Below are 18,571 nucleotides of genomic sequence, written 5' to 3' on the forward strand. Positions count from 1 at the left end.
TAAGACTATAGGTGTAATGATGTACAGTTTACAAGGCTGTTGTGAATAACATTGTGAATAAACTGCACCCGGTATTTTACCAGCATAAAGGTCTCTGAGTTGTTTGTGGACTTAAGGGGCAGAAGCGATTGGTCTCTGCCACACCCTACCCCCAGGTTCCTTGGTGGAGGGAGCTGCTATGAACAGGAGAGACAACGGCACCAAGCAGCAATGCCAAAAGACAAAGATTCAAAAAAACTGGACTTGTTTGGACTTTATTCCACAGGAAGTCTGCAACTCAGGATTGCAAACCAGCAGGCACTCCTGAGTTGCTCTGACTTCACCTTCTGGGAGAACATTATAACATTTAAAGACAAGCTACCAGAAGACATGCAGTCATTTGCAGTAATGGTGGATGACGGCAAGCTAGTTGCCAGAACTGCTCTCTAAGGCAGTTTAGATGGCGCAGACTTGGCTGGTCGATCCATGACATCAGCTATTTCTATGACAGAATGTTTGTGATTGCAGTCATCTGGGCTCCCTCTGAAGTCCAGCTGATCATCCAGGACTTCCCTTTTGATGGTCCCTCCTTGTTTTCAGATAAGATGGATGATAGGCTCCATAGCCTAAAAGATTCCATCGTGACATTAAAAATCACTTGGAATCTATACTCTGGCGACAAAGAAGAAACAGTTCCGTCCACAGCAGTCATACAGACACCAGTGATTTGTTCCCCATTCTCAAGGCTTGCTGATGAGAAAGGGTGGGCGTTATATGAGACGATCTCCACTGCCCTTCTCTTCAGCATCAACTAGCTCATCCATCCTGCCTCATCCAAACAGGCATTTTGATGGGTTGGTCGAGGGCAGTGTACCAGTTAAAGTAGATCTATCAGTTTTCCACCTTTGTTTACAAATCACTTATCCTGCTTTTGAAGTGCTTGGGCCCATGTAACATCAGATCATTGAATCTTCCCACCCCTTTTCCCCATCCCTCTTCAGGGACCACTCTCAGGAGATCGTCCTTCAGCAGGAGGTCCAGTTGCTTCTTCAGGGGGAAAGGCTTCTATTCCTGCCACTTCCTGATTCCCAAAGCAAAAGGAGGTTTCAGGCCTATTTTAAATCTAAGAGAGATTAACAAATTCCTGAAGAAAATAAAATTCCACATGGTTACCCTAGCCTCAGTTGTTCTCCCTCTGGAACAGGGAGACTGGTACACTCAATTTAAAGAGTCTTATTTCCATGTCGCGATATGCTACAGCCATTGGCAGCTTCTCAGATTTTTGGCAAATGGGTCCCATTATCAGTTCACAGTCTCTCAGCTGTTTCTCCGGTATTCACGAAGTGCACGGCAGTGGTGGCAGCACATCTATGAAAATTAGGAGCCCACATGTTCCTGTACCTGGATGATTGGTTGATCAGAGGTTAGTCTGAGGCTTTAGTGTATCCACTGTCCTGTCCACATTCATTGCATGGAGGCTCCAAGGAAATTGGGACAAATCAATTCTAAAATTGGTACAGAGAATAGAGTTTACCAGAGCTATCTTAGTTTCCACAAAGGCCAAGGCCTTGGTCCTGCAATCCAGGTTCAAAACACTATATGGTTTGGACGGCTGAAAGCATATTGTGGCCGAGCTCCTTCTCCGCCTCAGTGGGTTCCATGCTTCCTCTTAGTGGCAGGCTGGGGGATTCCTCTTTCCCTGGGAATTTTCCCACCCCCCTGCCCCCACATTACTGCCCCCACATTGTCTGGGCAGGGGTTCCTCCAGGCCTCCCTGATAGGGGAGAGGGAAGGGAGCCTTTTAGGCTCTGGTAACTCCTCTGGGTGTAGTGGCAGCAGGCCAGGCACCCAGTTCAGTCTCTCCCCTCTGGCAGGGTTTCTTCTCCCCAAACCTCTGGGCCTGGAAGAACTATACACCCTGTTGGGAAGGGTTTCCCCTGCTCTTCACCTCTGTTCCTGTGAGGTCTGTCTCCACCGTTTGTCATTGTCTGCACTGTCCAGCTCTCCAGTAGCATGCCTGCTCCCAACAGCTCCTATTGCACGTGTCTGTCTGACTGGAGGGGAGGTTTTTAACAGGTTCTGGCAGGCCCTTAATTAGCCCCAGGTGTCCTAATTAACTTGGAGTAACCCCTGTTCAATTACCAGGGGAAAAGGGACCTACTTATCCTGGGGCTAATATACCTGCCTTCTATCACTCTCCTATAGCCATCTGGCCTGACCCTGTCACACTATCCTCTCACCATGGCACACAGCTGCCTCAGTCTCTTGGGTCACACGGCAGCATGTACCTAGATTGTTCAACACAGTAGGCTGTATCTCAGAAAGCTACAGGGATGGCTAGCATCCAGGTATGCCCTGAGTCATCATCATTTGGACAAGGTGGTTCAAGTGCAAATGTCACATTTGTCATCTCTGTACTGGACCCCCGGAGGTTGGGGGGGGTCCCCTTTAATCTTAACATTATGTCTACTACCTGCCCTCACTCTAGTCACAGACACATTATCCCTGGGTTGGGGGACTAATATGGAGTCTCTGCAGAATCAAGGTCTCTCGTCGTCTCAAGATCTAATGACTCATATAAATGTCAGGGAGTTAAGAGTTGTACGAATAGCCTGTTCAGCATTCCTCCCACATATAGCAGGAAAGAATGTGTTAATTCTTACAGATAACTCTGTGACTATGTTTTACATAAAAAGACAGGGAGGGGTGCAATCAACCCAGCTATCCCAGGAGGCAATTTGCCTCTGGAACCTTTGCATAACCAATTTGATTAATCTTAGAGCTGCTTACCTTCCAGAGAAGCAGAACAGTTGGTGGATCAGCTAAGAAGGACCTTCTCTGATCTCCATGAGTGGTCATTATGCTGGGATACGGCTAGATCCATCTTCCAGTTCTGGGGGACTCCCCAACTGGACCTGTTCGCAACAAAGACCAACAGAAAATGCCATTGTTATTGTTCCCGGGAAGGTTTCAGCCCAGGCTCATTGACAGATGTTTTTCTGCTACCCTGGAGGTACCTGGAAGGATCCCCTCCTGTGCGTCTTCTCTCTTTCTTGGGACCACAGCTGCTTCCTCCATCCCAACCTGCAAGTCTTCCACCTGACAGCCTGGATACTTCATGGTTAACACCACCTTTGGAGAGATCCTTTCCTATGGATGTTGAGAAAGTGCTTCTGAATAGTAGAAAATCCTCAAAAAGGGGCACTCATCTGGAATTGCATCTTCATTTGGTCCCATCAAAAAAGGCATATCTCCAGAGCATGCACCTTGAACCTCGTACTGGACCATTTTCTATACCTAAAACATCAGAGTTTTAAATTAGCTCTATGAGAGTAGATCTGGCAACTATTTTGGCCATCCACACTTTGGTGGATGGTAGATCCCTTCTCTATGATCCCATTAAAAATCTGGTGAAAAAGAACTTGGTCAGATTGTACCCTCACATGGAAGATCCTATCCATCCTTGGGATCTGAACTTGGTCCTACCAAAATTGATGGGACCTCCATTTGAATCTCTTACAACTTGCTCTCTGCTCTACCTATCTAGGATGGTAGCAATTGTAGTTGCCATTACCTCAGCCAGAAGGATGAGCAAGTTGAAAGCAATAATGTCAGAGCCTACCTGTACAATTTTCCATAACAATAAAGTTTATCTCTGCCCTCACCCTAAATTTCTCACTAAGGTGGTGTAGCGAGGAGGTGTGGCCTCCCTCAGACGTGGACGTGGAGGGAACGCCACAAGCTGCCGGGTGGGCAGAGCCTGGAGGACCATGCCCCACATGCCAGAAGCAAAGGGGTGGGACAGGAAGCGGAAGTATAAAAGGCTGGCCCAGCAGCTCAGTTGAGAGGGAGCTGCTGAAGGAGACAGATACATCTTCCCCACTGCTGGAGTGGGATGCCAAGGAGAACCGCTGCTGCCATGGGGACCAACCTGAGCTTCCAGAGAGCCCAGACACTGCTGATGCTGAGGTGCTGCTACCGCTACACTTGGTGATGCATCCTGGGGAGATTGAGGATGACCCCTGGACACAGGTACACCTGAGCGGGAGAGTAGGAAGCAGCCCAGGGAAACCAGGTAACAGTCCGGTTGAGAGCAGGCCTGAAAGAAGGTCAGCATGTTGCGGGTTAATCCCCGTTGACCCAGTGGCAGACCACTCCGCCCCTGCTATGGCCCTGGGCTGGGACATGGTGGAGTTGGGCGAGCCTGCATTTCTCCTGCCACCTCAATCCTGGGGTGGCAGTACTTGCACTCCTTGGGTCAGGAGGCCTGCACTCCTCAGTCATCCCTACTTGAGCCCCACAGACCGTGTTTGGCGCTCACCCACATCTGAGCTCCAGAGACTGGGCTTGGTGCTCACCCCTACCTGAGCCCCTACACTGGGCTGGTGCTACAGGTCTACCTGACTGCAGGCCAGAGCCTTGACTGTTTGCTGCCCCAACCTGCTTAACGGTTTCCTACCTTTCTGTAACTTTTTTCTTTAAGATGTGTTGCATGTGTCCATTCCACGACCCACCCTTCTTCTCCTCTCTGTCGTAGTCTATCTGGTATGAAGGAACTGGACGGGGGGAGAGGGGAGTCAGGGGCAGCTCCACCCTCTTATACTAGCACACAGGGGCATGTGACAACAGAGTGCTCAAGCCATCCCAATGCTCAAGCCATCCTGAAGGAAAAAGTTCTCTAACTGTGCTCAAGGTGCACACATACCTACAGTGGAATGGATATGTACAACACATTTCAAACAACATTTATAGAAAGGCAGTTAATTGTTTTTCTGCACTGTTTGTTCAAGAAAAATGAATTTGAGAAGATATATCTTCTGGTTTTCAAGCCAAGCCTATGCAGGAGGGTTGCAGCCTGTAGTCATATGCTGTAATATGCTCCCTCATTATTTCTTAGAATTTAATAAATTATCACAATGTGCTCTATACCTTGCAGTGATTAAGCCTAATCTGTGATTGAGCTGTCATGATTTAATGTCTTTTGAATCATCTCCTTTGAAGAACAGTTTGAAAACAAAGGCCTAGCTTCACCAGTATTTCACTCCAGTTTTACATAAGTGTGACATCACTGAGTGCAATTAGCTTACACTGCCATAAAACTGGAGTGATGGAATGGTTTATCAGGCCTAAGAACATTAATAGCGTTGGAAAACAATAAAATTCGAATGCAAAAACATAGGCTTGCTTTATCTCAATAAACCACCTCCAGTGGAATCCTATGGTTGGTATGAGTCAATCAGCAGAGTGCATTTTTGGAAAGTGAGAACCAGTGATTTGCAGCAGTTGTGGACATCACTAATCTAAAAAGCAAAAAAAGTGGTCCAGATTCTGGTATAAATTGGTGCCTCTTCATTGATTTTGATAGCGCTTTGGTGACTTATATCAGCTGAGTATGTGGCCTAATATGTTTTAAGTTAATATGCTGAATTCCTGTTTAATCATAAATTGCTGGATTTAAAGAAAAATTTCAGGTCATCTTTAGGAGTCCCAACTTCTAAAACGCCAGTGCTGCTTGGGATTACAGCAGATTGGGGACGTACAATTGCCCACTCCTGTTGTGCTTAGAGAATGTCAGATGACTCAAAGGAAACCTCTGTTTTATTTCTACTAAAAGGCAGACTCAAGTCTACTGTATTGGCTTTTGATTATTTTAAATTGGCCAATAATATTAACTTAATGTACTTTGGTTATATGCATATTCCTTATACTTTTATTTATGTTACTTGCTAGCACAATCTATTTTCACTTCACCATATGGTGTTTCTTTATCTACTTTTGTTCTTTTCTCGTCAGTGATTATTTTTCTTTGCAGTATGTGAAATGTATTCACAGACATCCAGTGGGAAGTGTTTTTAGGTCAGTGACTAATTTTCCCAGGGCCATATTACAAGCTCTGGTGACTTACACTGGCTCTATTTAGAATGGAAAGATGGCTACTTTCATATCTTTTTAGCTTTTCTTTTCTCAGTTGATTTACTTCTGCCTGCTCACTCAGTCAAGTGATGTTGTGGGTAGAGTTCATAAGCCACAGAAACTTCAAAGTGATTTGTTCCTTAATTACACCAATCTCCACCAGGCATTTCAAGAGAGGCACGGGACATGCATCAAAGAACTCTATTGTGTATACCTTAAAGTACCATATGAATCATATATTTTGTTTAATTATTTGGCTCCCATTTCTATAATATCTGAGTAACTCAGTCTCTACTGCATTTATCCTCAGACCACCCCTGTGAGGGAGAAAAGTGCTATTATCCCTATTTTGTAGATGGGGTACACAGAGGATAAGTGATTTGCCCAAAGTCAAACAGAGCCTGCAGTGGAGCAGGAAATTGAACCCAAGTCTTCTAACTCCCAGACCAGTGCTCTAACCACTGGACCATCCCTCTTAAGTAAAGAATAAAAAAAATGTCCTGCCCCAGATTGCTCACCGTCTAAGACATTACAAAAAGAAAAGGAGTACTTGTGGCACCTTAGAGACTAACAAATTTATTAGAGCATAAGCTTTCGTGAGCTACAGCTCACTTCATCACGAAAGCTTATGCTCTAATAAATTTGTTAATCTCTAAGGTGCCACAAGTACTCCTTTTCTTTTTGCGAATACAGACTAACACGGCTGCTACTCTGAAATAAAACATTACAGTGGATAAAACAGACAAACAGCTGTGGGAGAATATAGCTAAACATTCCCTCAAGTCCTATAGGATGCCTTTGATACCACAGCATCTCAATAGCAACTATAGTATCCTCTAGGAGGGTCACGTGGCTAACGAGTTCTGGGTTAGCTGAGGATGTGCAAAATAAACCAGAAAATCTGCCTTTTGTGGGACCAGAGATGAAATGCTGGAAAAAGTCAGGGATTCCAGATCCACTCTGTGTTTGCTAGGTTTGTAGTAGTCTTCGCACAGGAAATAGGCACCTTCTTATTACCAGATACAAGAACAGTTTACCAAACCTGCTAATTGATAGAAGAGAGCTTTCCATAACATCCTTCTCTTCTTTTTCTAGCCTCACCCTTGCTATGCTTTTTTTCTTCCCAGTACCTATGGCAGGCCCAGCAGTCTTTGACAGCAGACCCCGCCTCATATAGAGTTGTAGTTTGTCGGTGCCTTCCAGTTCAGGGCTTGATCCACAAATCCATGCATTCTACCTTATTCCAGCCTTGAAGGATATCATGCCGATAGGGATGAATTTGAGAATAAAAACCGGCTTGTATTAGTCATGTGTACTTTTCTTAAAGAGGAAGCTTGATTTGTTGCTCACATGTGCCCCTCTCCCCAGGGTGATTCAGATGAGAAGGGTTTACAGATGGCACTATAAAAGTTATTCAGATTTTGATAGCTAGACTGAGGTGCTCTGCAGACACTATAGTATGTGAGAGTCCTTTTAATTAACTACACCCTTTCCCTCCCACACCCTTTGCTTTATTCATGTTTTCTCCTATAAAAATGGAAGATCCCATCTGACCATGAAAAAGAAATAAATCTACTTCATTTCTTTTGTCTGCCTTCTTAGATAGTTTGATATTGGTGCATGTTGACAATGGGTATGCATCTCTTCCTTTCACAGCTAGCAACACATGAAGACCTTTTCTTCCTAATGCCATGTCTACACTACAGTATTAAGTCGACTTTAGTTATGTTGATGATCATAAGTCACTTTAATAACATCAGTGGATCACGTCCACCCAACACTCCTTGTGTTGGCTGAGCACATCCACAGTCATTGCTCTTACATTGACAGAGAGAGCATTGCATCATAGGCAGCTATCCCACAGTGCAACTCACCACCCTCTGTCACCCTCTGCCACTGGGAGCTCTGGGAACGGATTGCAATACATCGTGGGGACGTGCTTACTGTCCTCTGATGCAGTGCTTTCCATCTCATAATTCCATGGGCTTCCTACTTCATTTTGCGCTTTTTTCAACAGTCCTTGTAAACTGTGCACTCGACATCTCTGCCTGAGCACATGGGTCCTGAGCTACTGACCAATGATGAGTGTTATGAACACTATGTGGCTGGTCCTGCAGTATTTCATGAGCTGCAAAACACTGAGTGAATCGGTGATGCCTGCCCTGCTGTCTGCCATGGAAACAAATAGTTCAATATTTCTGCAGGCATTCATGGAGCAGCTGCACATGGTGGCCCATCGGTAGTGGGCTCAGGAAACAAGCCCTGAGTGGAAGGATTGCATCGTGATGCAAGTATGGGATGATGAGCCGTGGCTGCAGAACTTTTGGATGCATAAAGCCACCTTCCTGGAACTGTGTGGAGGTTGCCCCAGCACTGCTGTGCAAGGACATCAGAATGAGAACTGCCCTCAGAGTAGAAAAGCAAGTAGCAATCACTGTGTTGAAGCTGGCAACTCCAAACTTCTACCAGTCAGTTGCGAATCAGTCTGGAGTTGGAAAGTCCACTGTGGGGACAGTGGTGATGCAAGTGTGTGGTATCATTAATTGCCTCCTCTTACAAAGGACTCTGACTCACAGTAATGTGCTGGAAACAATTGATGGCTTTGAGACAATGAGATTCCTTAACTGCGGCAGGGCAATATATGGAATGCATATTCCAATTTTGGCCCCCAGTGTAGTACGTCAACTGAAAGGGCTACTTCTCCATTGTCTTGCAGGCACTGGTGGCTCACCGGAGTTTCTCTGACATCAGCACGGGGTGGCCAGGGAAGGTGCATGAAACACGCATCTTTTGGAACACTGGATTGTATAGAAAGCTGCATGCTGGGACTTTCTTTCCAGACCAGAAGATTCCAATGGGGAATGTGCAAATGCCCACAGTGATCCTTGGACACCCAACGTACCTCTATCCAGCCTGAGTCTTTCATTGATAGTCTCCCTCCATGCTCTTGTTTCGCTATATGCTGCATTTGTTGACTGCAGCACTTTGTGAAACATATCCTCCGTACTCCTCCTAGGTTGCCACACTCTGCTGGTGTGGAAGAGTAGGTTCTCAAGGGCACATCTGCATAAGCCAAAGAAACAATGAACAGAGACAGTGTTGTGAGTGTGCTCACTGCCGTGAATCACAAAAGTTACATGCACCTCTTTCCCACTGTCCCTTGGCTAGTACACAGTTCAGCATGAGTCCCAAGAATGGTGTGTTTGGGTGGAGGTTAAGGGGGAATGGGCAAGAAGGGACAAAGGGTGGTTTGAGAAGGGGGTTACTATAAGTGTCTAGGGAGCCTATTCTGAATATTAGTACCCTTTTCCACAGGCTAGGGAAATCGAACCCAATATCTCCATCCTAAGGGTAACCCAGGATGCAAGGATGGAACTCCTGCATGCGTGTGGCTTCAGACTGGCTCCGTATGCTGCTCACCTCTGTGTCACTCTAGTACCTGCAGAAATAATTGCCACCAGCGAGGTCTGAGCCCAAGTGCTGCTGCCTGACGCAATGAGGCAGAGTGGCCTCTCTCCCAACTTGAGAGCAAGGGACCACTACAACCTACAGGAAAGTTTCCTAGAGATCCCTATGGAGGATTCCCAGGACATCTCCATGTACATTAACAATCTTTTCCCCCATGGTTCCATTGTGTGGACGGACAGGCTCTATTGTTAATTTTTGTCCCTTATCCATCCTCTACCATAAAACAATGTACATGAGAGCTCAATCTCCTCTCACTGTACAAAAATGATCACTTATTGGCACTCCCCTCTCCTGCATCCTGCACACCAGAGCTGGAGTGCTGGGACTGGCTAGACCCCTCCAGAGTGGAAAAGAGGTCCTGACTCGCCATGCCATCAGAAGACCCGGCCATGTGCTCCACATTGTCCTCCAGCTCTACCTTCTCGTCCACCACTTTGTCATCATGGTTGAGTCTGTTGGCCGCTGCCTCCACTGACCCCAAAGTATCCACGGGACTCTTGATGGCGGATGTGGGGTTGTTGCCAAGAATGGTGTGCAGCTCCTTATAGAAATGGCATGTCTTTGGCGCCACACCAGAATGATAGTTGCTCTCCCAGTAGACCCAGTAGCTTCAGCCACTTCTGTAACTGTCTATAGATCAAAGGACCAGTTGAGAGCCGCCATTAACACCTTCCACCATAACAACACCTCTCACCTCAGCTCTGCTTACACTCTCAGGACAGTTTAAGATGCTGACACTCTGAATGACCTGTGTCCCAGACAGAAAGAAAACGAATGGGGGAGGGGAAGGAGAGTGCACACAGAGCCCTAGCATGGGGGAGAAAAGAGACTAGGGGATTTTGATATGGGGAGAATGGGAGACACACTGAGACCATGACCTGGGGCAAAGGGAGGAATGGGGGTCTGTGGATGTGGGGTGAAGGGCATACAGAGCACCTAGAATGGGGGACAGTAGTATGGAGAATGAGATATTAAAGCACACGGGGTCTCTGGCATGTGGCAGAGGAGGCAATGGGGCACACAGAGCCCTTCTTATTCCCGGGGGGAAAAATGGGAGACCCTGACAATAGGGGGAATGTGAGGGTACACAGAGTCTGTGGTATGAGGGATGGGAGCTGCTGGGAGTCCCTGAAATACAGAGGGAAGGGAGAGGACAAACAGGGAACAGAAGAATTCCTGGAGGCCTTGCAGTGAGCAGTGAGCTTGGCCTTGAAGCAACAAAGTTTGTGACCCTCTAGTTTTAAGAGGGACCCCTAACTATTTGAGCCTGTCCTTACAGCTGCTGACAACACCTCACAGAAAGGTTGCAACTATTATAAGATTACTGAATTGCACTTTTAGTCCACTTGGGATCAAACATTTGATACCCTTACTCTTGGCTCCTACAATTAGACCAGAAAACCCCATCTACAAACTCTAACTGCATGATTACACAGTGGTTTTTGTCACTGCATGTGTTCTAGTAATTTTTTTTTCTTGCTCGAGATTGCTTTCTTAAATAAAATAACCACAGCAAGGGACTCCATGTGACCAGGAAAGGAAATGTGTCAGATATGAATTTACTCGTAAGCTTGCCTGCATGGTTTAAACAAACAATCAAGTGGAAAATGTTCACAGGTTAAGACACTTTTGCAGAAGTAATGCCAACAGAGCTGACCAGCAACAAAACATTATGTAAACACAGTATTTCTCCACTTGCATCTAACCAACTATTTATTTCAACCATTAAATACCGCCTCCTAAAACAGGTGCTAACTGAACTGATCTCTCACATGTTGCATTGCTCTGTGGAGAAACATATTACATTGTGATTTAAGAATTAGGTCTCCCCCAGGCTAGCTAAGGATAGGAGTAGTGTGGCTGAAGAACTTGCAGACGGCCCTCCATCACCACCTCCTGCTACAGTGTAGAGCTAAAGCACCAGATGAAGCTGTCAGCCTTTTCTACAGGGTTATCTTGTGAGGCAGCTATTGAAGCACCAGAGGAGGTTGAGAAGCTGAGAGAAGACTCAGGGATATAGACATTCTGGAATAATTTCTACATTTACAAAAAAAGTCTCTGCACTTTCTGGATGGAGAAGGGAAGGCTGGTTCTCGGTCATGCAGCGGAGGCATAGAGCTCCTGGCACTCAGGCAACTGAGCCCACAATATGAAATGGTGGCAGCAGTGCTCCCAGCCTCCTTATTTGAAGGGAGAAAAGACTTTTTTCCTTCCCCATGGCCAAAGAAGTGGCGGTGATAGCAAAGGCAGACACTATCCAGACCCCTCTTTGCCCCTTTCCCTCCCAAGTCCAGTAGTGTCTGAGAGAGCTAAGTAGCTGTGACCCAGATCCTCAAAGATATTTAGGATCCTAACTGGCACTGGTTTCCATGCAGGTTAGGAGGCTAAATACGTTTGAGGATCTGGGTCTGTATGACTAATTAATAATAGTAGTCTGGTGTTTGGAAGCGCTGAGCACAACCAACTCCAACTGAAATCAGTGCAGTTACACCAGGGATGAATCCAGCCCAGTGGGTGTAATAGCATTCTTCCTTTAGCAGACATTGGGTCTATTAAATGCAAGGGGCAACAGAATAGCCAGACTGAGTACACTCTGTTGCTAGATAAACCTCTTTGCAATGTTTATGTTCTGTTTATATGTGTAGGTATTTATATTGCATTTGTTCTTTATTCTTGGACTTCATTTAAAAGGTCTGTTCTTCTCTGTAGATGGAGTCTCATTAAATAATACTCAAATAACTTTCTCTCATTATTTTCCACAATTATTTAAACCCTGATGTTTGTTCTCTCTCTACTTCCTTGATGTGTAGGCACTTAGCCCTGAAAGGTTAACTAGAAGTCTCTAGTCTCAGCTCCATTTGACAGAAAATCCACATACCCTCAAGGGCATTCACCTCTTTAAAGTCCCAAGATGGAGTTTTATGTCAGGTTAATTATGCAATTCTTTATAATTTGACACAATGAATCAGAATAAACACAAATAGGTTGAATGACCAGATTAAATTTCTAATTAGCATAGAATTAGATTTTTTTAAATATGGATCTGTCAATCATCTCCACATAAAAATGACATTTATTCTTATTTAACACTGTTTTTTCTTACTACCTTTGGGATAACAGACTTTATTTTCTAAACTTTATTTATCATACATGGAACACATATATTTAAATGTGTCATTAGGAAAACAATACATTTATTGGTTCAGAATTTTTTCATTTTAACTGTTTCCCTCCCTCTCTGTGTGAAACTTGCAAGCTGCTAATTGTGTTAGTACATCCTAAGACAGAGAGAGAGAGACTCAAAGCGATACTTCGTAACAACAGAAACAGCACACAGAGACTGCCACCCTTTTGTTGTATTTATCTCGCTTTGTTAACAATTGTAATTAAAATAGAGATAGAGGATCTATGTGGATGGATGCTTGGTGTAGATAATAAATGAATGATCAGGGAGGTGCCAGCCAAGGAGTTCAGTATCCATCGGCCAAAGACTGTGCAGAGTGGAGACAGCCAGAGGACCCCCAGAGGGAAGACTGGAATCCACCCAATAGCCTCAAGGATGGGAGAACCAAAGAACAAGATAACATCTGGCAGCACAGAGTCAGGAATGTGCCATCTGCTGATCGATTCAGCAACAGCATGATGAAGCAATTCCCATAGACTGGCACAGGAATAAATTCCTACAAAAATGGACTCTAGAAACTGAGAACTTTGAGTCTGGTTCTGCTACTACCCCCCAGGAGCATCGGATGCGCATCTGACAAAGACTTGGCTCCACCCTCATGCCCAAGTTACCTGGCCAGTAACTTGGCATGAGCAACCTCTAGGCTGGTAACTGTAACAAATTTGCAGGACCTGTGTGTGTGTATGAACGAAAGTGTGAATGAATGTGAAACTGAATGAAATGTTATAGCTTTAACTGACTGCCTACTCTGAGTATTTTTGTATTCACAATAAATGTGACATTTTGTCTTATCCCCTTTAATAAGATCCTGCTAGTTTTTATTTTATTGGTATAACACAGAGACTGAAAGAAAAGGAGTACTTGTGGCACCTTAGAGACTAACAAATTTATTAGAGCATAAGCTTTTGTGAGCTACAGCTCACTTCATCGGATGCATTTGGTGGAAAAAACAGAGGAGAGATTTATATACACACACACACAGAGAACATGAAACAATGGGTTTATCATACACACTGTAAGGAGAGTGATCACTTAAGATGAGCCATCACCAGCAGCAGGGGGGGGAAAGGAGGAAAACCTTTCATGGTGACAAGCAAGGTAGGCTAATTCCAGCAGTTAACAAGAATATCAGAGGAACAGTGGGGGGTGGGGTGGGAGGGAGAAATACCATGGGGAAATAGCAAAAAGAAAAGGAGTACTTGTGGCACCTTAGAGACTAACAAATTTATTAGAGCATAAACTTTCGTGAGCTACAGCTCACTTCATCGGATGCATTTGGTGGAAAAACATGGGGAAATAGTTTTACTTTGTGTAATGACTCATCCATTCCCAGTCTCTATTCAAGCCTAAGTTAATTGTATCCAGTTTGCAAATTAATTCCAATTCAGCAGTCTCTCCTTGGAGTCTGTTTTTGAAGCTTTTTGGTTGAAGGATAGCCACTCTTAGGTCTGTGATCGAGTGACCAGAGAGATTGAAGTGTTCTCCAACTGGTTTTTGAATGTTATAATTCTTGACGTCTGATTTGTGTCCATTCATTCTTTTACGTAGAGACTGTCCAGTTTGGCCAATGTACATGGCAGAGGGGCATTGCTGGCACATGATGGCATATATCACATTGGTAGATGCGCAGGTGAACGAGCCTCTGATAGTGTGGCTGATGTGATTAGGCCCTATGATGGTATCCCCTGAATAGATATGTGGACAGAGTTGGCAACGGGCTTTGTTGCAAGGATAGGTTCCTGGGTTAGTGGTTCTGTTGTGTGGTGTGTGGTTGCTGGTGAGTATTTGCTTCAGATTGGGGGGCTGTCTGTAAGCAAGGACTGGTCTGTCTCCCAAGATCTGTGAGAGTGATGGGTCGTCCTTCAGGATAGGTTGTAGATCCTTGATGATGCGTTGGAGAGGTTTTAGTTGGGGGCTGAAGGTGATGGCTAGTGGCGTTCTGTTGTTTTCTTTGTTGGGCCTGTCCTGTAATAGGTGACTTCTGGGTACTCTTCTGGCTCTGTCAATCTGTTTCTTCACTTCAGCAGGTAGGTATTGTAGTTGTAGGAATGCATGATAGAGATCTTGTAGGTGTTTGTCTCTGTCTGAGGGGTTGGAGCAAATGCGGTTATATCGTAGCGCTTGGCAGTAGACAATGGATCAAGTGGTATGATCTGGATGAAAGCTAGAGGCATGTAGGTAGGAATAGCGGTCAGTAGGTTTCCGATATAGGGTGGTGTTTATGTGACCATCGCTTATTAGCACCGTAGTGTCCAGGAAGTGGATCTCTTGTGTGGACTGGTCCAGGCTGAGGTTGATGGTGGGATGGAAATTGTTGAAATCATGGTGGAATTCCTCAAGATCTTCTTTTCCATGGGTCCAGATGATGAAGATGTCATCAATGTAGCGCAAGTAGAGTAGGGGCATTAGGGGACGAGAGCTGAGGAAGCGTTGTTCTAAGTCAGCCATAAAAATGTTGGCATACTGTGGGGCCATGCGGGTACCCATCGCAGTGCCGCTGATTTGAAGGTATACATTGTCACCAAATGTGAAATAGTTATGGGTGAGGACAAAGTCACAAAGTTCAGCCACCAGATTAGCCGTAACAGTATCGGGGATACTGTTCCTGACGGCTTGTAGTCTATCTTTGTGTGGAATGTTGGTGTAGAGGGCTTCTACATCCATAGTGGCTAGGATGGTGTTTTTAGGAAGATCACCAATGGACTGTAGTTTCCTCAGGAAGTCAGTGGTGTCTCGAAGATAGCTGGGAGTGCTGGTAACGAAGGGCCTGAGGAGGGAGTCTACATAGCCAGACAATCCTGCTGTCAGGGTGCCAATGCCTGAGATGATGGGGCGTCCAGGATTTCCAGGTTTATGGATCTTGGGTAGCAGATAGAATACCCCAGGTCGTGGCTCCAGGGGTGTGTCTGTGCGGATTTGTTCTTGAGCTTTTTCAGGGAGTTTCTTGAGCAAATGCTGTAATTTCTTTTGGTAACCCAGTCCTTGCTTACAGACAACCCCCCAATCTGAAGCAAATACTCACCAGCAACCACACACCACACAACAGAACCACTAACCCAGGAACCTATCCTTGCAACAAAGCCCGTTGCCAACTCTGTCCACATATCTATTCAGGGGATACCATCATAGGGCCTAATCACATCAGCCACACTATCAGAGGCTCGTTCACCTGCACATCTACCAATGTGATATATGCCATCATGTGCCAGCAATGCCCCTCTGCCATGTACATTGGCCAAACTGGACAGTCTCTACGTAAAAGAATGAATGGACACAAATCAGACGTCAAGAATTATAACATTCAAAAACCAGTTGGAGAACACTTCAATCTCTCTGGTCACTCGATTACAGACCTAAGAGTGGCTATCCTTCAACAAAAAAGCTTCAAAAACAAACTCCAACGAGAGACTACTGAATTGGAATTAATTTGCAAACTGGATACAATTAAAGGTTTCAGAGTAGCAGCCGTGTTAGTCTGTATTCGCAAAAAGAAAAGGAGTACTTGTGGCACCTTAGAGACTAACAAATTTATTAGAGCATAAGCTTTCGTAGCTCACGAAAGCTTATGCTCTAATAAATTTGTTAATCATAGAATCATAGAATCATAGAATATCAGGGTTGGAAGGGACCCCAGAAGGTCATCTAGTCCAACCCCCTGCTCAAAGCAGGACCAAGTCCCAGTTAAATCATCCCAGCTAGGGCTTTGTCAAGCCTGACCTTAAAAACCTCTAAGGAAGGAGATTCTACCACCTCCCTAGGTAACGCATTCCAGTGTTTCACCACCCTCTTAGTGAAAAAGTTTTTCCTAATATCCAATCTAAACCTCCCCCATTGCAACTTGAGACCATTACTCCTCGTTCTGTCATCTGCTACCATTGAGAACAGTCTAGAGCCATCCTCTTTGAAACCCCCTTTCAGGTAGTTGAAAGCAGCTATCAAATCCCCCCTCATTCTTCTCTTCTGCAGACTAAACAATCCCAGCTCCCTCAGCCTCTCCTCATAAGTCATGTGCTCTAGACCCCTAATCATTTTCGTTGCCCTTCGTTGTACTCTTTCCAATTTATCCACATCCTTCCTGTAGTGTGGGGCCCAAAACTGGACACAGTACTCCAGATGAGGCCTCACCAGTGTCGAATAGAGGGGAACGATCACGTCCCTCGATCTGCTCGCTATGCCCCTACTTATACATCCCAAAATGCCATTGGCCTTCTTGGCAACAAGGGCACACTGCTGACTCATATCCAGCTTCTCGTCCACTGTCACCCCTAGGTCCTTTTCCGCAGAACTGCTGCCGAGCCATTCGGTCCCTAGTCTGTAGCGGTGCATTGGATTCTTCCATCCTAAGTGCAGGACCCTGCACTTATCCTTATTGAACCTCATTAGATTTCTTTTGGCCCAATCCTCCAATTTGTCTAGGTCCTTCTGTATCCTATCCCTCCCCTCCAGCGTATCTACCACTCCTCCCAGTTTAGTATCATCCGCAAATTTGCTGAGAGTGCAATCCACACCATCCTCCAGATCATTTATGAAGATATTGAACAAAACGGGCCCCAGGACCGACCCCTGGGGCACTCCACTTGACACCGGCTGCCAACTAGACATGGAGCCATTGATCACTACCCGTTGAGCCCGACAATCTAGCCAGCTTTCTACCCACCTTATAGTGCATTCATCCAGCCCATACTTCCTTAACTTGCTGACAAGAATGCTGTGGGAGACCGTGTCAAAAGCTTTGCTAAAGTCAAGAAACAATACATCCACTGCTTTCCCTTCATCCACAGAACCAGTAATCTCATCATAAAAGGCGATTAGATTAGTCAGGCATGACCTTCCCTTGGTGAATCCATGCTGACTGTTCCTGATCACTTTCCTCTCCTCTAAGTGCTTCAGGATTGATTCTTTGAGGACCTGCTCCATGATTTTTCCAGGGACTGAGGTGAGGCTGACCGGCCTGTAGTTCCCAGGATCTTCCTTCTTCCCTTTTTTAAAGATGGGCACTACATTAGCCTTTTTCCAGTCATCCGGGACTTCCCCCGTTCGCCACGAGTTTTCAAAGATAATGGCCAAGGGCTCTGCAATCACAGCCGCCAATTCCTTCAGCACTCTCGGATGCAATTCGTCCGGCCCCATGGACTTGTGCACGTCCAGCTTTTCTAAATAGTCCCTAACCACCTCTATCTCTACAGAGGGCTGGCCATCTCTTCCCCATTTTGTGTTGCCCAGCACAGCAGTCTGGGAGCTGACCTTGTTAGTGAAAACAGAGGCAAAAAAAGCATTGAGTACATTAGCTTTTTCCACATCCTCTGTCACTAGCTTGCCTCCCTCATTCAGTAAGGGGCCCACACTTTCCTTGGCTTTCTTCTTGTTGCCAACATACCTGAAGAAACCCTTCTTGTTACTCTTGACATCTCTTGCTAGCTGCAGCTCCAGGTGCGATTTGGCCCTCCTGATATCTTTCCTACATGCCCGAGCAATAATCTCTAAGGTGCCACAAGTACTCCTTTTCTTTTTGTGGATACAATTAACTTAGGCTTGAATAGAGACTGGGAATGGATGAGTCATTACACAAAGTAAAACTATTTCCCCATGTTTTTCCACCAAATGCATCCGATGAAGTGAGCTGTAGCTCACGAAAGCTTATGCTCTAATAAATTTGTTAGTCTCTAAGGTGCCACAGGTACTCCTTTTCTTTTTGCTATTTCCCCATGGTATTTCTCCCTCCCACCCCACCCCCCCACTGTTCCTCTGATATTCTTGTTAACTGCTGGAATTAGCCTACCTTGCTTGTCACCATGAAAGGTTTTCCTCCTTTCCCCCCCCTGCTGCTGGTGATGGCTCATCTTAAGTGATCACTCTCCTTACAGTTTGTATGATAAACCCATTGTTTCATGTTCTCTATGTATGTGTATATAAATCTCTCCTCTGTTTTTTCCACCAAATGCATCCGATGAAGTGAGCTGTAGCTCACGAAAGCTTATGCTCTAATAAATTTGTTAGTCTCTAAGGTGCCATAAGTACTCCTTTTCT

General features: G+C 45.3%; 1 long non-coding RNA gene across 4 annotated transcripts in view; it reads right to left on the minus strand.

Annotated features, from left to right (window-relative positions):
* The window catches only part of LOC122459041, a 33,756-nt gene that overhangs the window by 13,471 nt on the left and 1,714 nt on the right, over positions 1-18,571 (minus strand). For 2 of the 4 annotated variants that reach the window (XR_006279462.1, XR_006279463.1), the window contains exons 1-3: positions 8,795-8,908; positions 2,997-3,276; positions 2,770-2,894 (exon numbers count right to left, since the gene is read on the minus strand). This is a non-coding gene — a long non-coding RNA (uncharacterized LOC122459041). Of the gene's footprint in view, positions 1-300; positions 1,485-2,769; positions 2,895-2,996; positions 3,277-8,794; positions 8,909-18,571 lie in introns of those variants that run through there. The other 2 variants (XR_006279464.1, XR_006279465.1) reach the window with 2 other exon arrangements.

This window comes from Dermochelys coriacea, chromosome 2, assembly GCF_009764565.3.
Source record: "Dermochelys coriacea isolate rDerCor1 chromosome 2, rDerCor1.pri.v4, whole genome shotgun sequence".
Classification (NCBI taxonomy): domain Eukaryota; kingdom Metazoa; phylum Chordata; order Testudines; family Dermochelyidae; genus Dermochelys; species Dermochelys coriacea.